The sequence below is a fragment of the Lissotriton helveticus genome, chromosome 3_1, assembly GCF_964261635.1.
Source record: "Lissotriton helveticus chromosome 3_1, aLisHel1.1, whole genome shotgun sequence".
NCBI classification, from domain to species: Eukaryota; Metazoa; Chordata; class Amphibia; order Caudata; family Salamandridae; genus Lissotriton; species Lissotriton helveticus.
The window spans coordinates 726,076,515-726,091,386 of record NC_136061.1 but is presented as its reverse complement, the minus strand read 5'-3'; the positions used below and the strand labels follow the sequence as shown (position 1 = coordinate 726,091,386).

General features: G+C 39.8%; 1 long non-coding RNA gene across 1 annotated transcript; it reads left to right on the top strand.

The window, feature by feature from the left end:
* The first annotated feature begins 2,674 nt into the window (after positions 1-2,674).
* Positions 2,675-4,396, top strand: LOC144824728 (uncharacterized). Its single transcript, XR_013609085.1, has 5 exons — positions 2,675-2,724; positions 2,816-2,916; positions 3,285-3,385; positions 3,602-3,705; positions 4,025-4,396. It is a non-coding gene; the product is annotated as an uncharacterized LOC144824728 (long non-coding RNA).
* The last annotated feature ends 10,476 nt before the right edge of the window (positions 4,397-14,872 follow it).

Here is a 14,872-nt window from a genome sequence, read left to right as displayed (position 1 = left end):
ATACCTCCATTATCCCTATTTTCAACTTGTCTAACAAACCTATGGAAAAGAGTACTGCGGATCTCCTCTCTCACGTGGACTCTCTTTTGTCCCTACAGCTCCATTTAATGCCTTCGAACTTCACAAAGATGTGCAAACCTTCTTTCGCAAGATCAGGCTTAAGAAATTTTTCATGAATAGAGAGATTGAACCCTCTAACAACATTTCAGGCTTTCGACCTACTTCTGTCTTTACTCCATCCCTTGAACAAGTTGGCCCAGAAGTTGGTGTTTTTGAAAAAGCAGTATGTCTTAAAATCCAAAGCCTCACCAAGTATGTACCCAAATCGGCATATAATCTCGGCTATGACGAGTATCAGGCTCTTAAGAAGTTGTCTGCTGACAATTCTCTTACCGTTAAACCATGCGATAAGGGGGGAGGCATTGCAGTGTTAGATAGTCTTACTTATAAAGATCATATTCTATCAATGCTTAACTGCCCAGAATACTACAACAAGGTTACGACTTATCCAGCGAGAAGGATTATGTCTGCAATTTTTGAAATCGCCAACAATGCTTTGTGTAGAGGTTCCATTTGTAGTCAGGAGTTCGACTATTTCAATAAAACGTTTTTTTAAATTCCGGTTTTATACGGACTCCCTAAACTGCATAAAAATCTGTCAGACTCTCCTTTTAGACCGATTGTGTCTACTATCGGTTCCCTTACGGAACCTCTATCTAAATTTGTGGATGCCTGTCTGGCTCCTATTATATGCCACCTTCCTGCATACGTTCGTGATACTGGGCACCTGATCTCTAAAATCGAAGGTTTAGAATTCAATCCACATACTGATTTCCTCGTCTCAATGGATATTGAGGCATTATACTCTGATATCCCCCAAGAAGGGGCTCTGGAAGCAGTCAAAAAGATTCTTGATGGTGCTGAATGTCCCACTGAAAAATTGTTTGTTCTAGAATGCTTGGCTGTTGTTCTTAAAGAGAACTTCTTCGAATTTGATAAAACTATTTATCAACAAACACTGGGCATAAGCATGGGAGCGGCATGTGCCCCGAATGTAGCGAATGCTTACATGGGGGTATTCGAAGAAAAATTCATCTACAACGAGCTTGCCCCATTTTTTGAAAACGTTACCCAATACAATCGATATATCGATGATATTTTCTTTAGCTGGCATGGCCCCTCAGAACAACTGGATGAGTTCATTTTGTGGATAAATCTATGTGATCCACATCTCAGGTTTACTACTAATATCAGCTCGACTAAAATTGAGTTTTTGGATGTTTGGATTTTAGTTAATAACAACCACATTGAAGTGTCACTCTATACTAAGCCCTCTGCCCGCAATACACTGCTCCTTTACGACAGCTACCACCCGCGGAGCCAGAGGAATAGCATTCCATTCAGCCAATTTCTCAGGCTCCGACGTAACTGGTCTGAAATGAGCAATTTTGAACATCACGCGGGAGTGATGAAGAAGAAATTCCTGGAAAGAGGATACCCTAAGAGGTTGATCAGAGATTCATATAAAAGAGCTAAATACTTTAACAGGGAGACTCTCCTGATTCGTAAAGAAAAAAAGGATGACAACAAGCTTGTTATGATCTCGACGCACTCAAATTGTAACGAAAAATTGAGATATGTAATTAAGTCTCACTGGCATCTCCTTAATGTAGATAAAGCGCTAGACAAATTGGACAAACCTATTTTTGCGTTTCGACGCAATAAAAATTTGACGAACTTTCTTGTGAGGGCATCGCCCTGTGTTCCCCCAGGCCCTTTTAAAAAAAGTATCACTGGCAATAACCCTATTACAGGGAGTCACAAATGTGGCGGCTGCCATGCCTGTGACCAAGTCATCTGTACCCCTGAGTTCAAATGGGGGAAGAGGGTTAATACGTTTAAAGAAATGGCCAACTGCCGGACCAACAACGTGGTGTATCTACTTACTTGCCCCTGCTCCAAGGGCTATGTAGGAGAAACAGGCAGAGAATTCCGCACCCGATTCTCTGAGCACAAATCCTGCATCAGAAACTCCCGGCTGGGAGCACCTCTAGTTGCACACTGGAAGGACCTTGGGCATAAGATTGAGTATCTCAAGTGGCTCATACTTGAGCGGATCCATTGTCCCAAAGATGGCAATTCAGATGCCTTGCGGGGCAAAAGGGAAGTCTATTGGATTTTCCTGCTTGAGACGGCTGTCGCAGGATTGAATGATTCTATTCCATGGGAGAATGCGATTCATTGAGCTTGTTGTCTATGACCATCAATTTACGATGTCTCCGAAAGAACTTATTTAATTTTCTTTTTCTTTTTCTGTATATATTTCCTTCGTAATTCTATTTTTGTTTTTATTTTTGCACGATCCCATTCTCTCTTTCTTTCTTATTAACTTGTGTTTGACACCAATAGCGATATTTTGTTTTTGTTTTTATCGCCGTTTTCATTCTGTAGTCCTTTTTCTACCATCAATACTTCTTTCGAAGCTCTCTGAGGCCTCAGTTAAGTGGTACTTAAAATGGCGGCTCCCTCCCTATGCCCGTTTTTGGGTTTGAGGTTACCGATCTAGTGCTAGTTTCGTTATACTCTAGTGCACACAGGTGCCACATATCAGTACATCCCAGCACTACACATATATATCCCGGTTGCTATGTGTCCCTCCCCCACATTGGCGAAGTACGTGATCATTGTGGCTGATACTTCGAGATCCTCGTCATTTTCTATCTAGTAAGTCCGATGCTGTGTATTTGTACCGTCTTTCGTTTCTGAAACTCCTCCTCTGCTGTAGGGCTAAAACGGTTGCTTTATATCTTCCTAGGAAGGTCTCTGAATTATATTTTATCTCTACCCTGCTGGATTAATTGATTGTAGTCTCCATCCATATGCTCCACCTTGTTCTGTTCAATTGAGAACTTAAAGGTAACTATCTACGTTTACCGTTCGAATGCCCGAATTTAGATCCGCCCCTCGATATGTATTTTGGATCTCTGTGCTTAGTTTTAATTGTCTAGCCGTATCTTGTAATACCGTCCCAGCCGATGGCAACTATATTAAGATCTACCCGATGTCGAGCTGGTGTTATTAGACCCGCCCCATGGCATCTCGTATTTCGAACTTTTTAACCTCACTTCATAATATCTTTCGAGCTGACAGCAACTCGAATTACGATTCACTTTATGCCTACATTGTTGCAATGTTGCTACATTGCTGCACTCGTGTATTAGCTGTCATTATTTTTTCCTTATTTATAAGTGATTTTTGTTTCCATGTTTATTCTATCTTTTAAGGACGTTTTCCAAAATATAAATATTTTCTATTTCGTGCTACTGGGACCAGGATCGTTGGGTTCCTCCCGCTCCTCTGAATCGCTGCTCCTCTATACATTCAGGTGAGCTTTTGCTGCCGGTTAGCGATATTGGGCTGTAATTAAATAGGGAAATGAATAAAGGCCCCCTGCGTTAAAATAACTTCAGCGCGGATAACTTTTCCTGTATATTTTACCTGCACCATATTTGTTTGTATTCTAGCTTAACGTAAAATATGGTGGCTTATGTCCTATATTTCTTTTAGTATATATGTTTTTTCTATCGATATATTTTCATAGAGACCGACCTTCTCATGCCTGCAAATTACTTCATCTGCTATGCTCTGCGAGGCCTGCTGTCTACCATCTGTTTGTGTTAGACTCCGACGAGTTTCTCCTCCATGGTATGTAAAACATCTAGATTCCCCCTTGATCTCCTGATTAGCGTGCTATCACGTTTTATGAGCTTTTTCTAGAAGTCTTCACAGAATTAGGAGCAGCTCTTGGTTAATTTCTCTGTTTGAGTGTTATCTTCACAGAGACATCTCCTTCTGGAAATCAATCTGCCTCTTTGTATGTATGTTGATCGGATGTGGCATGCTTTGACAATGTCTTGTTTTACTCCATGTATGGACCTAGATTTCCATCCCTTTTTTCCCCTCCTCCCTTCCTCTTTTATACTAGATCAGATGTGTTTTTGATTTATTCTGTTTTTGCCCACAGATATGTTGTGATACGCTGCTGTTTGCCCAGAAAATTTTGAAATTCTTTCATCTTGAAACTTTGAAGGACCTTGATGGCCGTATAAAACTGATTGACTGGCGCCCTGATGAAGGAATTCCCCACTGTGGCATTTTCCGAAACGCGCGTCGGCGCTTCTTTCTGTCTGACTGATGAAAGTGTGTGTGGTTTTTCTTATTTGTTTGTATCTAGATGGATGTTTTGTTTCATGAGTGTGACTGTGATTTATTTTTTGGATGAATGATCTATGAGAAATGTTTTTATTGTTCCTCGCAGCTCTGGGCTAAATCTATATGAATTATATATGCTGCTCTATTTACTGAAATAATGAATTTTTATAAATATAAATGACAATAAAATGATTTAGGTACAATCAGCTGTTCTGTGGGCAATTGTTAATATTGGAACCTATTGGCCCTTTAGATTATTGGGAACCTCCCTTTCATGTTGTTACTTATATTTACCTCCCTGGTGGGTTGTTCCCCTCCCGTATCCTTTTCCTCTGGTTTAGGTTCAGGGTCCCTCTTCTGTTTTTTGTAAACACAACACTACAAGCACCAGCAGTATATGTACACATTGAGAGGTCTGTGCTCTGCATAGTGAGGTCTGTCCAGCATATCACCGCTACACTTGGCATTGTGTGCATTGTTATTGATGGATGACTTGCCTCCTTCACACATACTTGGTTGCCACATCTCCGATCATTCAGCTATTATGTGGCTGAGGGGCCATGCCGTTTTGGGAAGGTCCGCTGTCCTGTTCTCCGCTGCCTCGTGGTGTTAGAGGGAGTGGTCTGGGGGGGAGGTCCTGGGGGTGGTGGCGGTGGGTTTTGTGGCCTTCTTAGGTGTAGGAGCTCCATGATCAGTAGCTCTGTGACATGTGTTGGTCTTCAGCAGTTATTCTGGGCTGGGCTCCCTTTCATACTGTAGGTAGTCGCCCTGCTTTAGACTAGTAAAAGGCAGATGTTAAATTCTTACTGCTAAAGTGGCATATAGCCTGTTTATGGATCGCATCGCAGCTTTGGCTGGTCATTGAAAATATCGGGAAGTGGTGTTTTCATGTTTTGTTTGCCCGGAACGGCTACTCTGTATATCATTAGCGTTAGTTGTCGCTCTCCTTCGTGGTGATGTTTTCTGCGTAAGCTATCACTGGAAAACTGGCGATAACAGAAGTTTTCTCCAGGTTGATAATTCGTTTGCCACTTTTGCTGCGCTACAGTGCAGATAACTCGGCGATAAGTCCTTGAGAATACGCCCCATCATTTTTTTTTATGTTTTCATCCAGATTCGTGCACCCAGTCGCTTTTTTAAAACAAATAGTAATACCCTTTTGGCCCTGGGGATTTTGTGAGATCCCCTGAGCAGGCCTAGGGGGTCAGAGTGTTTGTACCCTGCCCACTTTTCTTGTTTTTTCAACTTTTTTCTTGCGATTCGCATGTAGCTACAACAAAGTCCTAATAAACACAAGGGCTTGTTTTAGAGTCACCCTATAACCCAAAAGTGGGGACTTATCACCGAGTTATAAGCACATTAGCGCAGCAAAAGTGGCAAAAGAACTATCGCCCCATTCTCAAGTTGGTGCAAGTGCCACATTGCCCACAGGCTGACAGTACCAACACAGCGGACAATCAACATCCTTCCGCAGACAAAGCTGCTGCCGTGCTGCACCTGCTGCCCCCTGGTACCTTCTAACTAACAACTGCCAGAGTTGGAGGAGTCTCACAGCCAGCCCTGTTAAACTTCCCCACACGTCTCAGATGCATGTCCACAAAAGTATTGTAGGGCTTCTGTATCCACACCACCCTCTCGTCCCAATTCATAGCATTCCTGCACAACCAACCCCAACCCTAGCCATTGCTTGATGCCTCTGTGCTCCAGATCCAAGATTGTGGTCACTGAAATGGGGGTGCGCCAGATCATAAAGTCCAGTAGTCAACAGTAGTGGAAAAACAATGTTTTTTTCAGTGAATATATATATATATCAAAAAACATTTGTTCACATAGTCTCATTTTCTGTAATAGCAACCTGAATCCAAATTTATATAAATTCATAAAGCCTTAAGAAATTTTAACTTTTGTGCAAATTGCCCCAATTTTGAACAGCCAGAAAATGATCATTCCACCAATGTAGTCCTGATTCCAAGTTTATATACATTCATTGACCCTTTAATAAATTTGAAAACTTATTTGCAAATGACTATATTTGTTGGATGAAGAAGAAACTCACATGCCACCTCAACTGATTTATTATTAATCATCAAAAACATTGGCCTTAAGAGGTGGCAGCCCTGAAGTGACAATGCGGCACAATCAAACAGCACATGATTGTGTTCCTGGATCCCTGAGTTACAGAAGTTACCTTCTTTCCCTGTTTTTCCAGAAGAGAACCAGTTTGCTCTTAGCTAATTTAGCAGGAGCAAGTTCATTCAAAATAGTGTCCAAGCACGGCAGAGACCGAGGCACAAATTTCAGATCAAATGCTGCTGAGCTTCAAAAGTAAATAGAGGGTCCCTGACTGACTGGATATATTTGGAGAAGAAGGCAGGGAAAAATACACATTGCAAACAGTAATAAATATGTCGCCAAATTTTCATATAGCAAAAACAGTGCGTTTATGGTGTACAAAAGCCATGTAAATGTTTTTGAGCTTGTAAAGCGCACTGCTACCCGTCCATAGGTCTCCTGGGGCTGTATAACTCTGGGGAACCCGTCCTGGCTTTCCCTGTGGGATGGTCCCTTGCTGGGAGTCCCCAAGGTGGAGCCAGGCATCCCCGGAATTGGTGGGGCCGTTGTGGAGATTAGGCATGCTAATGCCCAGAGTTGCCGAGTGGAACCCCTGATTAGAGTAAGCACCGAAGCGAGAATTATCGAGTCCGCTGACCAAGGTCCACGACCCTACCGCGTCGGGAATTGAACCCTGGTCCCGGGCTGACTTCTGCTCTCGGGCCTGCCGCCTCTAACCAGTGAGCCACACTACTCCACAACGCCATGTCAGACCAGTTGAGTTTATAATTTATTCATTTTAAGTACAAACTTTTTTTTATTCCTTTATTTTGAATAAAGAGCCTTAGCACATATTGTTGTGATCTTACCTTGAGATCTATATATACACATAATTAGTGAGCACCACACGAAAATACGGACAATACAAATATTCAATCTAAATACAGCACACAAAAACAGATGACCAACTGCAGAACAATGAAAACAGAAAACACATATAAAAAAAATGTAACAATGATCACATACCTAACATCCAAAAACAAAAGGAGTCAAACAGGATCTAAAAATTGAGACTCATTGTGATAACAGTTGTAGTACAACAAGATTGGTACCGATATAGCATGTATTAGAACAGATGAAAAGAAATACGCTGATGCGCGTTTCAGAAGTACAATCAATGTCAACAACCTTCATCAGAGCGCTGTCTGTGAAAATGTTGTCTGTGGCAGAAGGCCATCCACTCAGGACATATTCAGAAGAACTGTGCACATGGCAGGGGGTCACAACAATCTTCATAACAACTGGTCTAAAAAGTGAAAGGCATGGAATAAATAACCTAGCTAAATATGGTGGGCATAGGAGGAGAAAATCACCTACGTGCCAGTGTGTAACGGGACTCTGCCATAAATCATGGGGTGTGTAATAGTACCAAAAGCAATAACACCCTGTGAAGAAGGAAACAGTGTTGATAAAAGGAAATAAATCCATCATAAGGAAAACGTGATGTGGATCAGAATAAAATGGAAATACACCAAAATAAAAGAGAAAGGTTTAAATAAATATTTATAAACGACCTACTATCAGAGAAGGTTCCTCATTCATCTGATGTGGAAACTTAAAGCCATGAAATCATTGGTAGTGAAATTTGCCACTACGGCATTACATAAGTAGGGAAGTATGGATAAAAACGATCCCATTATGGTATCACAAGATAGAATATCTGTAGAAAGAGAAAAAAGAAAAACATAAAGAATAGGCAACATGATGGGCAATAAAGAACGGGAGGTATATAAAACTGGATTACTTGCCTCCCGGGGCACTTCATGGGATGAAAAAGGGCAACAGGGCTCAGGATGCCAGGGTGGAAGGAATGGACGGAAAATCACTACCCAGGTATTGTCCTGGTAAAATGTGCCAAAGAGGTCTGCAAGGTAAAAACCAAGTTTGAGTAGTGTTGTGTCTTCTTTCCCTTTAAGTATTTTGTATACCTTCTGCCTTTGCGCGAGGATTGTATTTCATGTGTATCACTTTGTTTTCATTTAACTATATGTTCCATTCTCTAGTCATTTTTCTTTGGCAGCCAGCATTCTTAACTGTGGTTCATCAGGGAGTAGGACTGAAGGTGGTGTGATCCGTTGATGCCTTCCAACTTCAATAAATCTTTAAAGTATTCTTTGGACTTTCCCCATCATTACATAATAATTTTTGTGACGATGTTAAAGAAGGAATCCACGTTTAATTTTTTGCAATTCCTGAAAAATTGAGGAATACTGGATTATCATTTGAATTTCTTCACGATGATCCTGCGGACTGTTCTACCTTTATATTCGTGCTGAGTATTGATTTTGGTGCAAAATGTACCTTGTTTGGAGCTTTGGTTTATTTTCCTTCATCAGAACATCATCTGAGTCAGTCACCACTCGCACGAGACTGCAACGGAAGCTACTTTGGAATGTCAACATCGTCACAAGTCACAACTGTTAATACGTAGTGGTTACTGTGAAGTGCCATCACATGCATCGCTACGTTGCTACGTTACATGTGCCTTGTTTTCTTGTTCATCTCCTTGCCATTCAGGGTCACGTACGAGGGCATTTGGGTGACGCCATTTTGTCTTTCTTCAGTCACGTTTAATTGTCAGTTTCAACGTTGTTGATGATTTCACCGTCAATCCTCCTAAGCTGCACACCACCACTACTGGTACTGTATATTTTGAACTCTTTTCACTGAGTATTTCTTCCTGGTTTTCAAAGATTTTCAGTTTTATTGTACTTGAGCATTTTTTCCCATTTTATTATGGCAAAACAAAACTTCACGCTACAGCCTCCTCAACCTTTTTGGCCGGCAGGGATTCTGCCTTGCATGAAATGGTTGGAATGGAAGGCTTAATTGTTAAATTTCATTAATGTTGTTGATGAAGATAATAAAATGTCTACTTAAAGGAAAAAAACTTTTTTCTTACCTTCAATTGGCCCGGAGGGTGAAAAGCTTATGATCGAATGCAAAAGAGTGTAGTAAGTGGAGACACCAACAAGTTTGTTACCATACTAAAATATTTTGACAATCATTTTGCTCCTAAACTTTGTATTGGAATAACAAGATACACATTTTTTCATAGGAAGCAAGAGCCAAATGAAATGATAAATATTCCTTTGAAACAAAGATGTTCCAACTGTAATGTAACTGTAATATGTCATTTCTCTAAAGTGTGTAACAGGAAAAAGTATAGTAAAGTAAAATGTGTTGATGATGATGAAACGAGTTCTAGTGAGGAGGAACAATGAGTCAAAAAACTCTCTTCTCACATAATCACTGATACGGAAAATTCATGTAGCAGTGGTTATGAGTCCTATATAAAGAAACAAGAAAATAATAAGAAACCTTTGTGTTCTATATCTCTAGGTGGTGCAATTTTACAAAGGTATGCAGACTCTGGATCACCCTACACTATTGTTAATGAAGAAGCTTGGGTAAGTAAGTTTATAAATGAATTGGGGAACGATTTACTTCTTCCAGACATTCATCCAGGAAGCTTCTCAGTTGAGAAGATTGACATGGTTGGTTATCGCTCTCTATTATTTAGATTCAAAGGAAGAGAGTCGTATGGAAAATTATATGTTGCAAAAAAAAGGTCGGCGGTACTGGGCTGGAAGAATCAGGGCAATCTTGCGATAATACTTAATCCCAATAGTGATGATCCCATTATGTTGTTGGATGACAATTCTGAATTGTGTAAAGAAATCTTAAATATGTTTCCAAAAGTATTCTGTAAGGGCATAGGAAAGAGCAATGATTTCAAACTACGGATAGTGTTGAAACTCGATGCATGTCCTAAAGTTCACAAAGTTAGACACATACCAATTTTATTAAGGAAGGAAGTAGAGTTAGAACTTGACAAGCTGGTTAAAGCCGATATAGCAGAACCTATTGAGTCCTCACAATGGATTCCTCCAATAGTCATTGCGAGACACAGTAGTGGAAAATTAAGGCTTTGTATTGACTTGAGACATTTGAACAATAATATTGTTGTAGATAAGTTTCCGTTGCCCAAAATATCAGAAATGCTTAGTCTAATTAAAGATGCAAATTGGTTTTCCACAATAGACTTATCTGCAGCATATCATCAGATTCCTCTCACCGATGACAGCAAACCCTGAACTGCATTCATAACTCCATCTGGATGTTTCAATACACATGGTTACCTTTCGTCTCACCTCTGCTGCGGCTATTTTTCAAAGACTAATGCATCAAATTTTTAACAAGTATGACAAAGTACAGTGCTTCCAAGATGATATTCTAGTCTTTGGAAAGGATAGACAAGAACATGACTATAGAAGTTTTAGAAGTGTTGGAACAGAAAGATTTAACTGTTGAACACAGAAAATGTAAATTTGGTGTAAAGTCCATAACTTACTTAGGACATGTTGTCAGTGGAGAAGGAGTGTGTACAAAGCCTGCATTAGTTGATTCTGTTTTGAATACTCCTCACCCAAAGAATAAGGATGAGGTATGTTCTTTTATTGGGTTGGTGGAGATTTATTCCAAATTTGTGCATCAATTCTCCAGTAGAATTTTCAACATTTGTCAGTTGCACAAGTGTAAAAATAAATTTGATTGGACCATAGGATGTGACAAAGAATTTGCAGAGATTATGAGAGCCATTTCTGATGCTCCAGCCTTAATTGCTTTTGACCCAGAACTCAAAAATTGCATTACTGTAGATGCCAGTAATAAAGGTTTAGCTGGGGTATTTTCTCAAATTATTCATGAAGGAAAGCAATTTATCATTGCATATGCTTCTAGTAATTTATCACCCACTGAAGAGAAATTCTCAGTGATAGAGAAGAAAAACTTGTATTTGCACTCTGGAACATTTTAGAGCGTTTGTGTGGGGTAATTAATGTACTCTTCGCACAGACCACAAACCATTGGTGAGACTTTTGTCCACAGTCAGTTTATTTAATGCTTCCCCTAGATTAGCTAGAATGTCACTGAGATTGCAGGACAACATTTATAATATTGTTTATAACCCTGGTAAGGAAAATGTAGTCGCAGACTTTCTGTCACGCAAGCCTACCAATTTGCAAGACAGTTCTGACCATGAGTGTGAGAATGTTCAAGTTGCTTTGGTTCATGATCAAGGTCTACCTATTGTTGACAAAGATAAATGGAAAAAGTTTCAAAAAAAAGATAAACTGTTACAGCAATTGTTTATTTTCATTACTAATGGTTGGCCATTTAAAAATGGTTTGGCAGATGAGCTTAGACAGTTTTGGGAAGTTTGTGATGAGCTTTCTATATCACATGGCAATATAATAAGAGGAGAAAGGGACATTCCTCCTTCACAAATCAGAAGTAGCATTATCAAAATGTGTCATGAGCGTCACGGTGCTATAGTAAAAAAAAAGCAGAGAATAAAGGAATGGTATTGGTGGCCAGGAATGGATTTGCCTATTGAAAGATCTATAAGGAATTGTGTATGGTCTGCAAACTCTGACAATACTCTCATTACTCTTAAACCTCCTATGGCTGAACCTATTATTCCCAGGTTACCGTGGCACACTGTAGCTATCCATATAATGGGATCCATTGGTACTCAGAATAAATATGTGTTAGCCTTGATTGATATTTTCTCTAGTTGGCCAATTTTAAAAATTGTTGACAAAGTAAATTCTGAGGAAGTTTTAAGGTTTCTTGATTGTGTTTTTGTAGGTGAAGGACTTCCACACTTCTTGTAAGTGATAATGGCATCCAATTTACTTCTAAAATTGCCACAGAATACTTTGATGAAGTAGGCATAAGACATTGCACTACATCCTTATACAAGCCAAGTGGAAATGGCATGATTGAACATTTTAAAAGAGTGTTAAAAAATGCAATACAATCTGCGATTAGTAAAAATTGTGATTGGGAGTTGCAATTGTTTAAGACTGTTTGGATCTACAGAACTTCTCCTCATGAGGTTCTAGGGGTGTCACCATTCGAGGTCATGAGGGGAAAAGCTGTTCGTACTAAATGTAACCCAGAATGGTCGTTTACTGTTTCTAAACCTTGTGTATCCATGGATTTGTTAAGGTCTATAATTGAGAGCAAACATTTAAAGATCAAGGAAGCTTCTGATCTTAAACACAATGTCAAAACATGTGATGTTAATGTAGGTACTTGGGTTAAGGTTAAGAAACTTTGGAAAGTAAGGAGAGAGAGTCAGTACTCTGAACCTATGAAAGTAATTAAAGTCTTACGCAATGCAGTACAATTAAATGATGGAAAGGTATGAAATGTGAAACGCATTGCGGTGCTTAAGAGTGATGTTCATTTGTGCAGCAAGAGTGTTGATCCTGCTCTCTCAAGAAAAACTTCTCAACATTTTATTATTAAAGATGACCTTATTTAAAGTGACTCTTTTGATGGTACCAACATTAATCATTCTGCTATTCATGCTGATGCTAGCACTAGCAGTCATTCCATCGGAGAGTCTTTCTTTGCTGGCGCTGGAGGTCACTGTACTGCATAATCTTCCTTTGAGGAAAACAACAAGGTTGCTGATTCTGAGTGTAGTGTGTCTGGTTCTAGTGCAGGGGCAACTGGGGTGGTTCCTGATGCTAGTGCATGCGTAAGTATTGATACTACAGGGATGGAAAGTGACATCATTAATGCTCCTCATGTTGATGTTGGTGGTGTAAGTGACCGCTGTGCTCGCACTCGCACTCACACTCGCACTAAACCCAAATGTTTAGATGACTATGTTTGTGATGATCAATCAATTTGATTTTGACTTTGTAATTAATTCATTTAACTATTTTTTTGTATATTTATTAAGGGGGAAGATGTGGTGTGTCTTCTTTCCCTTTAAGTATTTTGTATACCTCATGCCTTTGCACGAGGATTGTATTTCATGTGTATCACTTTGTTTTTATTTAACTATATGTTCCATTCTCCAGTCGTTTTCCTTGGCAGCCAGCATTCTTAACTGCAGTTCCCCAGGGAGAAGGACTGAAGGTTTTATGCTCCGTTGATGCCTTCCAACTTCAACAAATCTTTAAAATATTCTTTGGACTTCGACCATCATTACATAAAAAGTGGGTTGATATCAGAGACAACTCTCTGTGACCTACAAGTTACGTAACACGAAGGGAGCGCGCTCCCTCGGACAGCTAGGGATCCTGAGTGGAAGGAGATAGACAGACCATTCAAACCTTACCTAACATAGTGAAATGGGGGTCAGACACGCCTCCTCATAGCCTTGATTCGCCCAATGTAGCCACAAAGGTGGATAGCTGCTTAAGTACTTTAGTCTGAAGTCCAAACGCTGACTGATAGCCATCAGGTGTGTATAAATGGAAAAAGGACAAGTGTCTGTAAAGACTAGACCGATAACCTAAAAACAAGCACAGGAGTGTGGCCGCCATGTTGAAAAATCACACTAGTGTCTTGAAGGCTAAATGTGTATATTCTAGAAACTAGATCAACAAGTGTGGACCTAAAACTGGTAATGAATAAAAGGAAACAAAGGACAACCAAATGAAAACAAAAACTGTGAGACTCCTCTCAGATGAAGAAATGGGAATAAGAAAACGCTACATAAAGAGTTGACAGTAACTAGATGCAAAGGAATGAAGTGACATCCAGTGGTCGGTAGGAAGGAATAGAGGACCATGGATAACATAAGAAAGGGAGACAGCCAGATGTTTCAACTAGTGAGTCTGGGAGGTACACAAAAAAATGTACAGAGCAACCGGTAGAGTAAATAAAACGGGCCAGCAAAAAAATGGTTATATTATAGCATTTTCCAAAGGGAGAAGATCATTAAGGCCAGAGGTAGCTGTTTGTAAAATGTAGATCCAGAAGACCTCTCTTCTTTTCCTAAGGCCATCAATGTTACTGTCTTTGGGGCATCTGATCTTTCCCAGAATCATCCATTTGAGAAATCAAATACTGCTGTGCTACCTTGGAGCAGCAGCATGAAGTTACTGCCTCGAGCCTTTTCTTTAACATATAATGCATAATATCTCTCAAATAGCTAGTGGAGGTAGCGTGCCCCTTTAAGAAGCTTTTAAATTGTGTATGAAAGAAGGAAGCCAGAGCCTCTTCCTGAAGTTCAGATTAACTTAGCACCAAGGAAAAATCTCAGGAAAATGTTTATTTACCCAGCTTTGAGCTGAAAACTTCACAATTCATAAAACTCCTCCAGGAGTCCTTTTCACACTTCTTGAGGTGATAGCCCCATCAAATCTCTCTGGTCAACCCTTGCACATTGGAGCTTATCAGACCAAATTCCAGCCTCATTGCAGGGGTCAAAATGGACAAGTTAAAATTACACAGTTTATGACAAATCTACCCTTTTGTTTTCTCTAGAAAGTCCCATTTTGTCACAATAATCGATTCTATGGCATATAATATAGTTAGAGGGATGTTCACCTTAAAAACAGATAGCAACTGAATAAAATGTCTTCTCTCAATTGTGTTATAAAAAGCATGTAACTCATTGGCATGCGAAGAGGCCTTAGAGGAACAATATTCAATATATGCTTTTTCCAGCGTGTTAACTGCTACAAACTTTCCCTAGATAATATGAATATGAGTTTATGATCATCTTCTATGGACCTAA